Source organism: Phocoena phocoena, chromosome X (assembly GCF_963924675.1).
Source record: "Phocoena phocoena chromosome X, mPhoPho1.1, whole genome shotgun sequence".
Classification (NCBI taxonomy): Eukaryota; Metazoa; Chordata; class Mammalia; order Artiodactyla; family Phocoenidae; genus Phocoena; species Phocoena phocoena.
The window spans coordinates 14,687,942-14,705,881 of record NC_089240.1 but is presented as its reverse complement, the minus strand read 5'-3'; the positions used below and the strand labels follow the sequence as shown (position 1 = coordinate 14,705,881).

General features: G+C 44.0%; 1 pseudogene; it reads right to left on the bottom strand.

Annotated features, from left to right (window-relative positions):
• Nucleotides 1-15,789: 15,789 nt before the first annotated feature.
• On the bottom strand, nt 15,790-17,460 carry LOC136142590 (large ribosomal subunit protein uL18-like; annotated as a pseudogene).
• Between the last annotated feature and the right edge of the window lie 480 nt (nt 17,461-17,940).

Sequence of the window (17,940 nt, the reverse complement as noted above, 5' to 3'; positions counted from 1 at the left end):
ATATAATTTATCTAATTGTAAATTTCTATAATTTCATTTTAAATAATGACCATCATTTATAATGGGCTTCCAGAATTCCTGAAAATTTAACAGTTGGCCCTTGGAAGATGGTTCAAGCTAGCTGTAAAGCATATCAGTTTTCTCCGTGGTAAACAGGAGCCCCCTTCTCATCATACTGTCTAGATCACAGGGTTCTTGTGAGGGTCAGAAAAGTATGTGAAAGCATTATTGTCATGGGAAGAGTATAACCTAGTGGTTGAGAAGGCAGTTTCTGGAAACAGGTTGCCTAAGTTGAATCTTGGCTCTACTCTTTTTTAGCTGTGTGACATTTGGCATATCCTTGCCCTCTCTGAGCCTCAGTTTTCTCATCTTTAGAATTTCTGAGAGGCTTAACTGAGTTAATATTGTAAAGCACATGGAACCGTGTCTAGCACACAGTAGGCACCATTTAAACATTGACTAAAATTGTTTTCAACTTGAGCAGCAGTAAGCCTGCAATTCTTCCAGAACCAGAAAGCCTTATAATTGGGGAACCCAAGAGCCTGGCCTCCTCCCCACTGCTTGGTTTTAAAGGGACAGCTCTCCTCTATGGTAATGGAATTGCTACTTTGCTAACAGCCAAGGCTTTTTAGATAATGAACCCTGAGGCCTATTGCGGAGATAAAGATGCTGCTAGAATCAGATTCCATGGCCACTCACCGCAGTAGTGGGGGGCGCTGGGGGAGAGAGCAGGGAGAGCTATCTTATTACATGCCTGGCTGGCTCAATTACTTCAGTCCTGACCTAGGCAGAGCCCCAGAGTTCCAGGGACCATTAGCTGCCCCGCAGAACCTGGTCTCATTTACTATCTCAGGACAGGAAATGGAAGAAAAGCCTGCTCACCACAGGTCCCAGGGCTGGCCAGGGTAAGAAAGTAGACAGATGGGTGGAGAGAGATGGAGGACAGCTTGCGGCAGGGGACAGGAGCCGTGGCTGCCACAGCAGCCACAGACTCCTTCAAGGAGTCTGGGATGTGAGGCAGACGGTTCTCAGGCAAAGTCAGGGACAGATTTGGGGGTGGGGATGGGGAGGAATGTGGTCGGAAAGGTGGTCAGGGTCTCCTCATCAGGGACGAAGAAGTCAGGTGGCTCGGAATGAGACTAGAATGGCAGAAGCGAGAAAGGTTTAGTCCGCAAGGAGGAAAAACATTAATGCAGGCCGCTAGGGCCAGGTTTTTCCAGTTAAGGCTTTGCAACCATTACGGAGTCCTGACTCCCATGGAGTGGGTCAGACAGAACCAGCATTTCCTCTTTCTTAGCAAACTAAACTAGAAGAGTGTGGCATATACTGTCTGGGTGCTCATCAATCCCACTTGCTCTTCCTTGGGTGCTCAGACTGTGTTTCCCTGTGGCCCTTACAGTTAGGTTGGAGCCTTGTAACTATGGCCGTGGAGTGTAGACAAAAGTGAGATAAGCCATGAAATCCCCTGGATGACTCTGTGTGTGTGTGTGTGTGTGTGTGTGTGTGTGTGTGTGTGTGTGTGTGTGTCTGTCTCTCTCCCCGTCTCGCTCCTTTCTCCCACAATCCTGTGTTAAAGGTGGTGGCATCATAATATGGAAAGAGCCTTGATCCCTGGAGGGGGAAGGAAGCCACTAAGTAGAGCTGCCTACTCTGCATTGGGCTAGGGCATGAGCAAGAAACGAACTTTTATTTTGTTAAGCCATTGAGATTTAGGGCTTCAGAGCCTAGCAAGCATTTTCCTGACTAATAAAAATAACAGAATGAAATGGAATGGAGTGGAAAGGAAGGAATATAATGGAATAAATTAGAATAGAATGGAATGGAATACAATAGAATAGAAGCTATCAGAGTACACTGCGGTTCGTAAAAAGTAAACTGGTTTGTTGAAACATTTGTTTCAGTTCATATATAGATTACTTTTTAATAAAAGTTTTATTTTTTGCTGGAGGAAGAGGTTAAAAGTTTTGAAAATCACTGTCTTAGAGCTAGAAAGAGATTTGTGGGGTGTGATAGAAGAAAAAGCTTTAGGTAAGATGGGGATTGCATATTTACCACACTTTTAAAGAAGGTGCTGTAGACTTGCTGGGCACCTCTATCTTATGTCTAGTTTTAGTGGAAGTTTGCTATTTGTGCCTGCCAGTCTACTTTGTCTTCCACTGGAAATAGCATCTTAGTGTTAGTCCATATAGTTTGTTTGGGGCTGGCTCTACCCCTTTGAGATCAAGGTGGAGGACACATGTATGAAGCCTGGAAAATCAAAGTGTTTCATTCCTGAAGCCACAGTGATTGGTTCAGGGATGAACACAAGACCCAATTTGGTCCACTCAGAGCTAAAACTGGGACTTTGGCTGGAGTGATGAAAGTAACTGCTTTGTGTCCCCTGGTTTTGGAGCTGTGGGGATATAAATCTGAAACTGCTGACGGCTATCCTGCCATCACAGGGGAATACTTGCCAGAGAATAGAACCATCATTGAAGAAGGCAGAGCTAGAGATCAAACAAGACCAAGTCCCAATGACATCATTTGAATCCCTGGATCTAGCCATGCCTGAAGTCATCCATGTAGTTTATAGTTGAGTCTAGAAATTCAGTTCTTGGCTTCTTCCAAATTGGGTTGAGTTTTTGACAGTTGTAACTGAGTCCTGAGGCTGTGGTCTTCCACATTTTTAAGATGTCTCTTCCTTGGTAAAATGGGCCTCAGAAAAGAACTAAGTGGAAAACAGCTGGTCCTCAGGCTCCTCCAGGCTTTGCCAAGGAAGAATTTCAATCACAGAAGAATCAGGCTTCCACATTAGGAAAAACTATAAGGTAAAATCAAGGAGAAACTCATTGTTTCTTGTTTTGAGAGGGTAAAGAACAGATGAATGCCATTACAGCTACTAATATATTTCTCTTCATTTATTCAACAAATATTTATTGAGCACTTTCCATGTGCTAAGAAGTATGTTAGGCCCTGGAGATATAACATTGAGTAATAACAGATCAGATTCTTCTTAAGAGCTTACTATGTGTCAGAAACTGTTCTAGGAACTTTATGCTTATTAATTTTATTTGCCCCTTCTATCTACCCTATCAAGCAGATAACTATTACTATCTCCCATTTTATAGATGAGGAAACTGAAGCACAGCGAGATTGTTAGGAAGGAGCCTTGAACCACACTGCCATAGTCCTTAGTCGCTGTAAGCGCATGGTGGTTTCTACGAAGGACCATCCCCAAAGTCTCTTAGGCTCTCTGCTCTGAATTAGAATTCAGTTTAACAAAGTCTGACTTTGACTTGAACTACAGCATCACTTGTTGAATTCCAGGCACTGCTCAACTTACCTTTGGGAAATTAGTCTATTAGCTATTAAGATGTGTGACCCAGGGTGGGGAAGGGAGAATAAAAGGTCACTTAGAAACACAGTTTAGTCTAATGGTTAAGAGCACAGTTTGGGGACTCATCCTAGATCCTGGGTTCAAATGTCTACTCTGCCATTTTCTAGCTGTGTGACCTTGCAGAAGTCACTGACCCTCTCTGAGCTTCTGTCTCTTCATCTTGGAAATTGGGTTAATGATTCCAATTCATTTGGTGGTTGCACAACTGGAATAAAGTAGTGAAGTGCCTGGGGCCGAGTCAGCACCCAGTAAATGCTGGTTGTTATAACTCTTCCTCTTTGGCTCCCATCTCCCTGTTTGTTACTGGAGGAATTGGGCAAGATGCTCTCTGAGGTCTCTATTGGCATATGTTTGTGTGACTAGAGTTTTCCAAATGCTAATTTGGGAATGGCAGATTCCCACTATCATGGTTTTTCTTCTTAAAGAATTATTTTCTGTTGTGTCTCTGTAAAAATTGGGCTTTTTGTGCTAGTTTGCAGCCACAGGAGCTTTAAGCCTTTCATGTGACATCATAAGTTGGTGCCCATAAAAGCAGTGAAACACCATATACCAAAGCAGTGAGGAAGAGAATTCCAGGGGCTGATGGCCCTAATCCAAATCTGGACATTCTCTAGGGGAGGGGGGTGTTGGCTTCCCATTCCTTGACTCCTCTAACAGCTCTGGAGACACTCCCACCCCCAAGCTAGAGGATGTGGCATTGGAGGGGGGCACGGAGTGAGGAAGAGCAGGGGAGGGGAAAGGAAAGACAGCAGGACGGGGAGGGGTGTGGAGAGGGGAAAGGGATGGAAAGGGTAGAAGTCAACTAGGAGAATACAGAGAAAGAAGAGCTGGGCAGGCAAATTGAGGAGGTCAGCTCAGACCTCACCATGAAATATTCAATCTCTTCTAGTAGAACTTGATTTCAAAAATGTCCTATTGGGATAATGACAGGATTGGTTCAAGATGGCGGACTAGAAGGACGTGCTCTCACTCCCTCTTGTGAGAGCACGGGAGTCACAACTAACTGCTGAAAAATCATTGACACGAAGACACTGGAACTCACCAAAAAAGATGCCCCACATCCAAAGACAAAGGAGAAGCCACAATGAGAGGGTAGGAGGGGCGCAATCACAATAAGATCAAATCCCATAACCGCTGGGTGGGTGACTCACAAACTGGAGAACAATTATACCACAGAAGTCCACCCACTAGAGTGAAGGTTCTGAGCCCCATGTCAGGCTTCCCAACCTGGGGGTCTGGCAATGGGAGGAGGAATTCCTAGAGAATCAGACTTTGAAGGCTAGTGTGATTTGATCGCAGGACTCTGACAGGACTGGGGATTCCACACTTGGAGGGCACACGCAAAGTAGTGTGTGCATCGGGACCCAAGGGAAGGAGCAGTGACGCCATAGGAGACTGAACCAGACCTGCCTGCTATTGTTGGAGGGTCTCCTGCAGAGGCGGGGGGTGGCTGTGTCTCACCATTAGGACAAGGACACCGGCAGCAGAAGTTCTGGGAAGTACTCCTTGGCTTGAGCCCTCCCAGAGTCTGCCATTAGCCCCACCAAAGAGCCCAGGTAGGCTCCAGTGTTGGGGTGCCTCAGGCCAAACAACCAACAAGGAGGGAACCCAGCCCCACCCATCAGCAGTCAAGTGGATTAAAGTTTTACTGAGCTCTGCCCACCAGAGCAACACCCAGGTCTACCCACCACCAGTCCCTCCCATCAGAAAACTTGCAGAAGCCTCTTAGATAGCCTCATCCACCAGAGGGCAGATAGCAGAAGCAAGAAGAACTACAGTCCTGCAGCATGTGGAACAATAACCACATTCACAGAAAGATAGACAAGATGAAAAGGCAGAGGGCTATGTACCAGATGAAGGAACAAGATAAAACCCCAGAAAAACAACTAAATGAAGTGGAGATAGGAAACCTTCCAGGAAAAGAATTCAGAATAATGATAGTGAAGATGATCCAGGACCTCGGAAAAAGAATGGAGGCAAAGATGGAGAAGATGCAAGAAATGTTTAACAAAGACCTAGAAGAATTAAAGAACAAACAAACAGAGATGAACAATACAATAATTGAAATGAAACTACACTAGAAGGAATCAATAGCAGAGTAACTGAGGCAGAAGAACGGATAAGTGACCTGGAAGACAGAATGGTGGAGTTCACTGCTGTGGAACAGAATAAAGAAAAAAGAATGAAAAGAAATGAAGACACCCTAAGAGACCTCTGGGACAACATTAAAGACACCAACATTTGCATTATAGGGGTGCCAGAAGGAGAAGAGAGAGAGAAAGGACCCGAGAAAAAAGTTGAAGAGATTATAGTCGAAAACTTCCCTAACACGGGAAAGGAAATAGCCACCCAAGTCCAGGAAGTGCAGAGAGTCCCATACAGGATAAACCCAAGGAGAAACACACCGAGACGCATAGAAATTAAATTGGCAGAAATTAAAGACAAAGAAAAATTATTGAAAGCAGCAAGGGAAAAATGACAAATAGCATACAAGGGAACTCCCATAAGGTTAACAGCTGATTTCTAGCAGAAACTCTAGAAGCCAGAAGGGAGTGGCATGATATATTTAAAGTGATGAAAGGGAAGAATCTACAACCAAGATTACTCTCAAGGATCTCATTGAGATTCGATGGAGAAGTCAAAAGCTTTACAGACAAGCAAAAGCTAAGAGAACTCAGCACCACCAAACCAGCTCTACAACACATGCTAAAGGAACTTCTCTAAGTGGGAAATACAAGAGAAGAAAAGGGCCTACAAAAACAAACCCAAAACAATTAAGAAAACGGTCATAGGAACATACATACCATAATTACCTTAAACGTGAATGGATTAAATGCTCCAACCAAAAGACACAGGCTTGCTGAATGGATACAAAAACAAGACCCATATATATGCTGTCTACAAGAGACCCACTTCAGACCTAGGGACACATACATACTGAAAGTGAGGGGTTGGGAAAAGATATTCCATGCAAATGGAAATCAAGAGAAAGCAGGAGTAGCAGTACTCATATCAGATAAAATAGACTTTAAAATGAAGACTATTACAAGAGACAAAGAAGGACACTACATAATGATCAAGGGATCAATCCAAGAAGAAGATATAACAATTGTAAATATTTATGCGCCCAACATAGGAGCACCTCAGTACACAAGGCAAATGCTAACAGCCATAAAAGGGGAAATCCACAGTAACACAATCATAGTAGGGGCCTTAAACACCCCACTGTCACCAATGGACAGATCATCCAAAATGAAAATAAATAAGGAAACACAAGCTTTAAATGATACATTAAGCAAGATGGACTTAATTGATATTTATAAGATATTCCATCCACAAACAACAGAATTCACTTTCTTCTCAAGTGCTCATGGAACATTCTCCAGATAGATCATATCTGGGGTCACAAATCAAGGCTTGGTAAATTTACGAAAATTGAAATCCTATCAAGTATCTTTTCCAAGCACCAAGCTATGAGACTAGATATCAATTACAGGAAAAAATCTGTAAAAAATACAACACATGGACGCTAAACACTGCGTTACTAAATAACCAAGAGGTCACTGAAGAAATCAAAGAGGAAATCAAAAAATTGCTAGAGACAAAAGACAATGAAAACACAATGATCCAAAGCTATGGGATTCAACAAAAGCAGTTTTAAGAGGGAAGTTTATAGCTATACAACCTACCTCAAGAAATAACAAACATCTCAAATAATCTAACTTAACACCTAAAAGAGCTAGAAGGGCTTCCCTGGTGGCGCAGTGGTTGGGAGTCCGCCTGCCGATGCGGGGGGCGCGGGTTCGTGCCCTGGTCCGGGAGGATCCCACGTGCCGCGGAGCGGCTGGGCCCTTGGGCCGTGGCCGCTGGGCCTGTGCGTCCGGAGCCTGTGCTCCACGGCGGGAGAGGCCACAGCGGTGAGAGGCCCGCATACCGCAAAGTTAGTAGAAAGAAGGAAATCGTAAAGATCAGAGCAGAGATAAATGAAATAGAAACAAAGAAAACAATAGCAGAGAGCAATAAAACTAGAAGCTGGTTCTTTGAGAAGATAAACAAAATTGATAAACCGTTAGCCAGACTCATCAAGAAAAAGGGGGAGAGGACTCAAATCAATAAAATTAGAAATGAAAAAGGAAAAGTTACAACAGACACCGCAGAAATACAAAGCATCCTAAGAGACTACTACAAGCAACTCTATGCCAATAAAATGGACAACCTGGAAGACATGGACAAATTCTTAGAAAGGTATAACCTTCCAAGACTGAACCAGGAAGAAATAGAAAATATGAACAGACCAATCACAAGTAATGAAATTGAAACTGTGATTAAAAATCTTCCAACAAACAAAAGTCCAGGACCAGAGGCCTTCACAGGTGAATTCTATCAAACATTTAGAGAAGAGCAAACACCCATCCTTCTCAAACTCTTCTAAAAAATTGCAGAGGAAGGAACACTCCCAAATTCATTCTAGGAGGCCACCATCACCTGATACCAAAACCAGACAGAGATACTACAAATAAAGGAAACTACAGACCAATATCACTGATGAATATAGTTGCAAAGATCCCCAACAAAATACTAGCAAACAGAATCCAACAACACGTTAAAAGGATCATACACCGCGATCAAGTGGGATTTATCCCAGGGATGCAAGGATTCTTCAATATATGCAGATCAATCGATACACCATATTAACAAATTGAAGAATAAAAGCCATATGATCATCTCAATAGATGCAAAAAAACCTTTTGATAAAATTCAACACCCATTTATGATAAAAACTCTCCAGAAAGTGGGCATAAAGGGAACCTAGCTCAGCATAATAAAGGCCGTATATGAGAAGCCCACAGCAAACATCATTCTCAATGGTGAAAAACTAAAAGCATTTCCTCTAAGATCAGGAACAAGACAAGGATGTCCACTCTCGCCACTGTTATTCAACATAGTTTTGGAGGTCCTAGCCACAGCAATCAGAGAAGAAAAAGGAATACAGATTGGAAAAGAAGAAGTAAAACTGTCACTGTCTGCAGATGACATGATACTCTACATAGAGAATCCTAAAGATGCAACCAGAAAACTACTAGAGCTAATCAATGAATTTGGTAAAGTTGCAGGATACAGGATTAATGCACAGAAATCTCTTGCATTCCTACACACTAATGATGAAAAATCTGAAAGAGAAAGTAAAGAAACACTCCCATGTACCATTGCAACGAAAAGAATAAAATACCTAGGAGTAAACCTACCCAGGGAGACAAAAGACCTGTATGCAGAAAACTGTAAGACACTGATGAAAGAAATTAAAGATGATGCAAACAGATGGAGAGATATACCATGTTCTTGGATTAGAAAAATCAATATTGTGAAAATAACTATACTACTCAAAGCAATCTTCAGATTCAAAGGAATCTCTTTATCAAATTTCCAATGGCATTTTTTATAGAACTAGAACAAAGAATCTTAAAATTTGTATGGAGACACAACAGACCCCGAATAGCCAAAGCAATCTTGAGGGAAAAAAATGGAGCTGGAGTAATCAGACTCCCTGCCTTCAGACTATACTACAAAGCTGCAGTAATCAAGACAATATGGTACCGGCACAAAAACAGAAACATAGATCAATGGAACAGGATAGAAAGCCCAGAGATAAACCCACACACCTATGGTCAACTAATCTATGACAAAGGAGGCAAGTATATACAATGGAGAAAAGACAGCCTCTTCAATAAGTGGTGCTGGGAAAACTGGACAGCTACATGTAAAAGAATGAAATTAGAACACTCCCTAACACCATCCACAAAAATAAACTCCAGATGGATTAAAGACCTAAATGTAAGACCGGACACTATAAAACTCTTAGAGGAAAACATAGGAAGAACACTCTTTGACATAAATCACAGCAAGATCTTTTTTGATCCACCTCCTAGAGTAATGGAAATAAAAACAAAAATAAACAAATAGGACCTAATGAAACTTAAAAGTTTTTGCACAGCAAAGGAAACTACAAACAAGACGAAAAGACAACCCTCAGAATGGGAGAAAATATTTGCAAACAAATCAATGGACAATTAATCTCCAAAATATATAAACAGCTCAATATTAAAAAAACAAACAGCCCAATCCAAAAATGGGCAGAAGACCTAAATAGACATTTCTCCCAAGAAGACATACAGATGGCCAGGAAGCCCATGAAAAGCTGCTCAACATCACTAATTATTAGAGAAATGCAAATCAAAACTACAATGAGGTATCACCTCACACTAGTTAGAGTGGGCTTCTTCAGAAAATCTACAAACAACAAATGCTGGAGAGGGTGTGGAGAAAAGGGAACCCTCTTGCACTGTCGGTGGGAATGTAAATTGATACAGTCACTATGGAGAACAGTATGGAGGCTCCTTAAAAAACTAAAAATAGAATTACCATATGACCCAGCAATCCCACTACTGGGCATATACCCAGAGAAAACCATAATTCAAAAAGGCACATGCACCCCAGTGTTCATTGCAGCACTATTTACAATAGCCCGGACTTGGAAGCAGCCTAAATGCCCATCGACAGATGAATGGATAAGGATGATGTGGTACATATATACAATGGAATATTACTCAGCCATAAAAAGGAACGAAATTGGGTCATTTGTAGAGACGTGGATGGATCTAGAGACTGTCATACAGAGTGAAGTAAGTCAGAAAGAAAAAGACAAATTATCGTATATTAACACATATATATGGAACCTAGAAAAATGGTACAGATGAACCAGTTTGCAGGGCAGAAATTGAGACACAGATGCAGAGAACAAACGTTTGGACACCAAGGGGAGTAAGTGGTGGTGAGGGGAGTGGTGGTGTGATGAATTGGGAGATTGGGTTTGACATATATAAACTAATGTGTATAAAATGGATAAGTAATAGGAACCTGCTAAAAATATAAATAAAATTCAAAAAAAAAAGTAAAATGTCCTGTTGGAAACCATGGAACAAATCCCCAAATAGGAGACTATGTGGGGTTGAGGAAGAATTAATGACCATAGAATGCTCCTTAAGAGCAAAAGTGTCATAATACCATTGACCTTATTTTCTGCTCTGCAGGTCTTCTACATACCGTGATTTATTTTATTGTTGAAATAAAAAACCAAATGCAATGCAAACACAAAAATAAGTGAAAAAGACTAAATGTCTATACTCCTCAGAGATACCCTCTCCAATGGGATAATGGTTCCTTCCTTCATTCACTTATTCATTGCTTTATCTACCAGTCACTCATTGGGTGTCTACTCTGTGCCATGACCCAAGCTAGATGGTAGGGATTCAGAGATAACTAAGACACAGTTCCTGCCCTATAAAGAGTGAAAATGCAGTGCCAGTTTTGACACTCCTCCCCTCTATAGGCGGGGGACCATATCCCTTCCCCTTGAATCTTATCTGGTCTTAATGACTCACTTATAACCAATAAAATGAAGTGGAAGTAACATATAGGGTTAAGTTATAAAAGGTGATAACAGCTTACGCCTTGCTTTTTTTAAAATTAATTTATTTTTGGCTGCGTTGTGTCTTCGTTGCTGCGTGCGGGCTTTCTCTAGTTGTGGTGAGCGGGGGCTCCTCTTCATTGCGGTACGTGGGCTTCTCATTGCAGTGGCTTCTCTTGTTGTGAAGCACAGGCTCTAGGCACGTGGGCTTCAGTAGTTGTGGCACGCAGACTCAGTAGTTGTGGTGCACGGGCTGAGGTGCTCGGCGGCATGTGGGATCTCCCCGGACCAGGGCTCAAACCCGTGTCCCTTGCGTTGGCAGGCAGATTCTTAACCACTGCACCACCAGGGAAGTCCCCTGCCTTGCCTTCTGAAGCATTCACTCTTAGAGCCTTGAACTGCCATGAAAGAAGTCCCGCCATCATGAGACCACCATGGTGTGAGGAACCCCAAGCAGTTACACAAAGAGGCCATATGTATATGTTCTGATAAACAGATGTCCCAGCCAACAGCCAGGATCAACTGCCAGATGTGAGTGAAGATCCTCCAGGTGATTCTCGCCCCCAGCCATTCATTCTCCTGTAGCAACTGAATCTTCCTAACTTAGGTCCCAAACAACATGGAGCAGAGGCAAGCCATCCACTGTGCCCTGTTTGAATTACTGACTCGAGAATCCATCCATGGGCATAGTAAGTATCGCTTTATGTCACTAAGGCTTGGGATAATTTGTTATACAGTAGTAGTAATTGCAACACTTTCTAGTGATTGTTAAAGCCGCAAATAAACCTGAAAACACAGTTATTAAATTAAACCACCATGATCGTCATCCCCAGAGGTGTTCATCACTCACCCATTTGTGATATTCACCAGTGCTTACAAAGAACATTTTATTTTATTTTATTTTTTTAGTTTATTTTTATTGGGGTATAGTTGCTTTACAATGGTGTGTTAGTTTCTGCTGTACAACAAAGTGAATCAGCTATACGTATACATATATCCCCTTCCTCTTGGACCTCCCTCCCACCCGACCCCCCACCATCCCACCCATCTAGGTCACCACAAAGCACCGAGCTGAGCTCCCTGTGCTATACGGCAGCTTCCCACTAGCTATCACAAACAGCATTTGAAAGAGAGTTACTGTCTTCAGGAAGTTGACAGCCTGAGATGGGCAGACCCACCCAAGGGGCTTAACGCTTGAGAACCAGAGTGTGTTAAAGGGACTAAAAATCTGGCCCTTCAACTTTTATCAAGTTCTGGCTTTATTTTTCAGTTTTAGATCTGTAACCCAGTTGATCCAGTTGGCATTGGCCTTTGTACGTGGTGTGTAAGGGGCGAAGACACATTATGGTTTACATATGGCTATCCCATTTATCCAGCACCATTCTTTGCAAAGACTATACTTTTCCCACTGCTCTGTTGTGAATCATTTATCATAAATCAAGCGCTCACATACATGTTCTGGATACTTTATTCTGATCCATTGATCTGTTTGATTTTCTGGGTGCCAAAACCCACAATGTTTTATATATCAGAGCACTGTAATAAAGCATAATTTTTAAGAGTAAAAAAGAACAAGCTTATCAATGCAACTGCCTAAAAATGACAATGAAAGCCCTTCTTATACCACGATTCAGAAATATGCCAACTACTTAATTGGCACTTAATCAATTTCATATTCTACCAGTCGATCTTAGGCCCCAGATACCCACCTTTGATAACCATGCATGAAAGAAAATATGATTCCACCATAGACTCATAGAATGCTAAATCTGAAGGAGGTCTACAGATCGGCTGGTCCAACTCATACACAATTACTGAGATCCAGAAAATTGGGTGCCTGTTCCAGGGCCGCACAGCTAGTTAGTGGCCAAGTGCCAGGGGCCAGGGTCGCTATCTCTGGACATCAGGGGAAGCATGGTACTCGGGGTGTCATCATGTAGAAGTGCCAAACACAGATCATGGGGTCTGATAGAACTGGTAAGAATCGCAGTTCTGCTCCTTACTGACGGGGTGAGTATGGCCAAGTTACTTAACTTCACTGAGCCCCTGATTTCTCATCTGTAAAATGGGGGATAATTATGAAACTTACCAACCAGGGTTCATTATGGGAGTTCACTGAGTTGATGCACAGAATGTACATAACATCTTGCCTGGTCCAGTTTGTAGTAAGCACTTACAAAGTCCAGATCTCTCAAGAATGAAACATTCTGGTCTGTACCTTAAAGAAGTGGACTCTAAGCCGAGCGAAGAGGTTTGCTTAATTCTTTTCTAGTTTGAGGATGATCAAAGGTCGTCCAGGCCGGCACGGCCACCAGCCCTCTGGGAGAAGTAAGTGGGTGCCGGCCTCACTTGAGTACCTGTGAGGTTACTGCATACACACCTCTCTTCCCTGAATACCAACAGATACCTCCTTGGCTTGTCCCTTCTGAGACATTTCCCTCCACCTGGGAATGATGGTTCGAGTCCTCCAGGCATAATGCACCTCAATCTGATTCCTTCCCCTCTTGATTCTCCTTGTCACCCCTCAGAGTTGAGGGCTCTCTGTGGATGTCTGTAAGGGACTGTGATGTCATCAGCTTTCTGCCTGCTCATGCCAGGGAGCCGCACAATGCACCCTTGGGGCAATAAAAGTCCACCTGCTCAGCTTTGGCGTCTGCCACCTCAGAGCACCCTGGTGACCTCAGATCCTAGGGCAACCTCCAGAGCTCAGCTATACATCAAGGGAGAGGACTGCGGGGGGCCCAAAACAGAAGCAGTTGAGAGCACAGCACAAGCGAACATTCCCATCCAGGTGTGTGGAGCAGATCTTACACCAGGAATGGTATCAATTACTGGAGAGAAAGGGTTAAATCTCCTTTGGGCTTTCTGAGGCCCGGGCGGGCGTTCACAAGCATTTCTTACAGATGTACGGCGTGCCAGGCATTCTCTTAAGCCCACAAGTAGGGTACAAAGATGAACAAAATGGCGACATCCCTGCTGCCTATGCACTCAGTCTTCTGGGAGAAGCCAGACTCAGAAACAATGACAGCATAGCGGGCTCAGTATTGAATTTGCTGCGCGTGTGCCAATAGCAAGGTACGCAGGAGACGCGGCTCTTGGTGCTGTTGGAGGTAGACGGAGGGGCGAGCAAGTCTTCGTGGAAGAGGTGCCATTCTAAGTGGGTGCTTGACAATGACGGGGGTTGGCTAAAGGGATAAGTGAAGTTCAGGCCTAAGGAGCAGCATATGCAAAAGAGGACAGCAGTCTGAAAGAACACAGGGTGTTTGGGGGAGTACAAGCTACCTGCTGGGAAGGGGAGGACGTGGTGGAAAAGGAGGGTGGAAGGCTGGTTTGGAACCAGCCTTGAGAGCCCTTGGCTGCATATATAATCCGAAGTTGGTCCTTTACTTCATAGGCATAGTGGAGCTACTGACGATCGTTGAGCAGGGGAGTGATAGGCAGTCTCATATTTCAGAAGGATAACGCTGCTCCCAGCATGGAGGGTGAAGCAGAGAGGCCTGAACTAAATGCCGGGAGAGCATTCAGCGGGCTCTGGCTTCATCTAGGCTGGACGAGATGGGATCTTCCGTGTGGCCGGGCCCCTCGGGGCAGGGGCTGGCAGAGTTCTATCTAGCAACAGCCTGACCAGACTTGACTTATGCACATTCCTTCCATATTCCCCAGACCCTGACTAGCAGTTAGTGCTCCATATACATCTGTTAAAGGAATGCACAAATGTGGGATGTCCCGTCCCCCAAGGATTCCCCACGGTGTGGATCAGCAACCTCGCGAGACCCCAGATTGTGCTGGGATCTTGACCTGCTGACGTAGAGCACAGAAGGTTCAGTCTGCAACAGGGCACACCGGGACTGCTGTGGCTCTGCTCCTGTCACTCTAGGTAGCGAAAGGCTCATTATTTAGGAGGAGCAATGGAAACAGGCTATCAAGGTTGCTCATCATCCACAGGTTTTGCACAGAGGTCAGCAAAAAGGGAGCAGAAATCAGTCGGATGATTTAGACAATCACGCCAAAATGCTACAGATACAGGGGTTTGCTGGCCTCCACGCTTGTCTCTTACAGTGCCAGGGTCCATTCAGAGCTGTTAGATCACCTTTGTGTCTTTTACATCCCGAGGGGTGCCCTCAGACAAAAACTCACATGCAAGTTGGTTATTTGGAAGGAGGTCCCAGGAAACACTGGTTGGAAAGTGGAGGAGTGAGAAGAGAAGGGAAGGGAGCCACAGGTGCATGTGAGAAGAAGCAAGTGCCCATCATGGGCTCTTGGAGATCAACCCCAGCAGCGACCTCTTGGGGAGAGTGTTGAACACGTTCCAGAGTTATCCCACCAGTGGGATGAGGAAGCTGGGGTATTTCTCCGCCAACTCCCCATCTGTCATTGTTTGAGGGCTGCTCTCAGGGAGACTAACTCTCCAGCACTTCCGTCTTGCCCTGAGGACCAGCTACGTGTGTTCTCGTAGATAGTTACAGACGTTTGCAGCAAGCAGCCTGGGGTATGTAGAGGGAGCAGGACGATGTGTGGAGGTGCCAGAAGGGTCTTTTAGGTGCTTAGAACCACAGGGAGGGCATCCAGGCTCACCCTCGGGAGGTGCTGCAGTCCTGAGCTGAGAGAGGAAAGGGGGCGTGCTAAACACTGAGGTTTAATGGAAATGCATTGAGTTTTCATATGGGGTATTGAGGTGCACGTGTCAGGAGGCTGAATTTTTAAAAAGTTATCTTTGTGTCTCATTCAAAGTACAAATCACATTGTCTCTTGGGCTTCAGCATCTTTTCCAGCTTGTAGGGGGGTGGGAAGTAGGGTAATACCATTACATGGCATGGCTGGGGGGTAGGCTTTAGTATCCCCATAATTAACTTCCTCCAAAGCCACACTTTTGGGGGAGCTGCTTGGTCAATACGTTTATTACTGTCTTTATCTGAAGAATCTTCATAGAAAAGGGTGGTTTGGTTTACTAGCTCTCAGCAGCCCATTCCTGCGCTCCGAGGAAGCTTGCCCTCTTCTGAGCTACCTGATCTTTGTTCTGGGCAAGAGACCTTTGGGGATGGTTCCTCTTCTTCTTTTTAACTTCTTTCTTAGGCTTCTTGTCATAGACTGGATTCTCTCATATAGCAGCGTGAGCTTTCTTATACATCTCTCCATCATGTCTGGAGTTTTGTTCTTTATGTATTCAGAAAATTGTTTCTTATAAGCATTTCATCTTCTTCAATTAGGTAATGCATATCATCTGCAACTTTTTTTTACATCTTTATTGGAGTATAATTACTTTACAATGGTGTGTTAGTTTCTGCTTATAACAAAGTGAATCAGCTATACATATACATATGTCCCGTATCTCTTCCCTCTTGCATCTCCCTCCCTCCCACCCTCCCTATCCCACCCCTCTAGGTGGTCACAAAGCACCGAGCTGATCTCCCTGTGCCACGCGGCTGCTTCCCACTAGCTATCTATTTTACGTTTGGTAGTGTATATATGTCCATGCCACTCTCTCACTTTGTCACAGCTTACCCTTCCCCCTCCCCGTGTCCTCAAGTCCATTCTTGAGTAGGTCTGTGTCTTTCTTCCCGTCCTGCCCCTAGGTTCTTCATGACTTTTTTTTTTTTTTAGATTCGTATATATGTGTTAGCATACAGTATTTGCTTTTCTCTTTCTGACTTACTTCACTCTGTATGACAGACTCTAGGTCCATCCACCTCATTACAAATAACTCAATTTCACTTCTTTTTACGGCTGAGTAGTATTCCATTGTATATATGTGCCACATCTTCTTTATCCATTCATCTGTCGATGGACACTTAGGTTGCTTCCATGTCCTGGCTATTGTAAATAGAGCTGCAGTGAACATTTTGGTACATGACTCTTTTTGAATTATGGTTTTCTCAGGTTATATGCCCCGTAGTGGGGTTGCTGGGTCATATGGTAGTTCTATTTTTAGTTTTTTAAGGAGCCTCCATACTGTTCTCCATAGTGGCTGTATCAATTTACGTTCCCACCGACAGTGCAAGAGGGTTCCCATCTGCAACGTTTTGACCCATGGTGTGCTTCCAGTGTACTTCTGTGTTGAATGCCTTGTTTTCTGAATCATAACCAGGGAACCGTTTGGTACTGTGAGGGATAGACAAGCCTCCGTCCACAGCGTCCTTCAGGCCCTACTTTATGTCTAGTAGTAAATCTAGCAAGCCCTGCATCGAGATGGCAGGTGAAGGCACCAGGTTGACCATCAGTGTTTTCCACATTGTATTCATCACTGGGTACCTCCACAAGGCCTTCATAGATCTTGTCCATGCCAAACCGACTGAGAAGCCTTTGGGCCATCAGTGGACCAGTACAGTCTGCTACAGCATAATTTGCCAGGCCAACCTTCACGCCGTACTTTGGGAGTTCATGAGCATTAGCTGCCCAGACTGTCATATCCCCTTCTCTACGGGCATAAGCAATATGACAAATGATATCTCTGTTGGTTACATGAACTCATCCTGTATTTGCATGTACTGTACTTCTTTTTATCCTGGATTACCAAGCATTTCCCAGCATAGTAATCAGTTTTACCCTCTTGTCTTCTTCTGAATTTCACTTGGTATCTCTTGAAGTAGGTCTTATTCTTTACAACCTTAACAAACCCCATCCTGCGGAACAGAGACCTGTGTCTGCAGCTTGTCACAGACCTGCAGCCTCCAAAGCCACTTTGAACAAACACGCAGGTACCATGGAGCAGCTAGATGACTGCTAGCCAGTGCAGCCAGACGTGTCTCCTAGCCCACCTCCGACCTTGTAGAACACAGTGCCATGCCACAGCCTAAGACATTCCAGAGCTGCCACTCCTTAGAAACTTTGGACCGGTGCTGGGCAAACCAGTGAGTCTTAGAATCACCTGGGGCATGTGTTTAAAAGGCAGTTCCTGGGCTGTACTCCTGAGATGCTGATTCAGGAGGTCTGGAGTAGGACCTAGGAATCTACATTTTAGACCAGACTCCCAGGTGATTCAAAATAAGGTCCAGAATGTTCAAAGAACTGAGGATATGAAACCTTGTCTACAAACTGGGCAACAAGAGAAGATATCAGTAGACCCTAGTTAAAAACATGGGGTTGGTGGGGGGGAATCCTG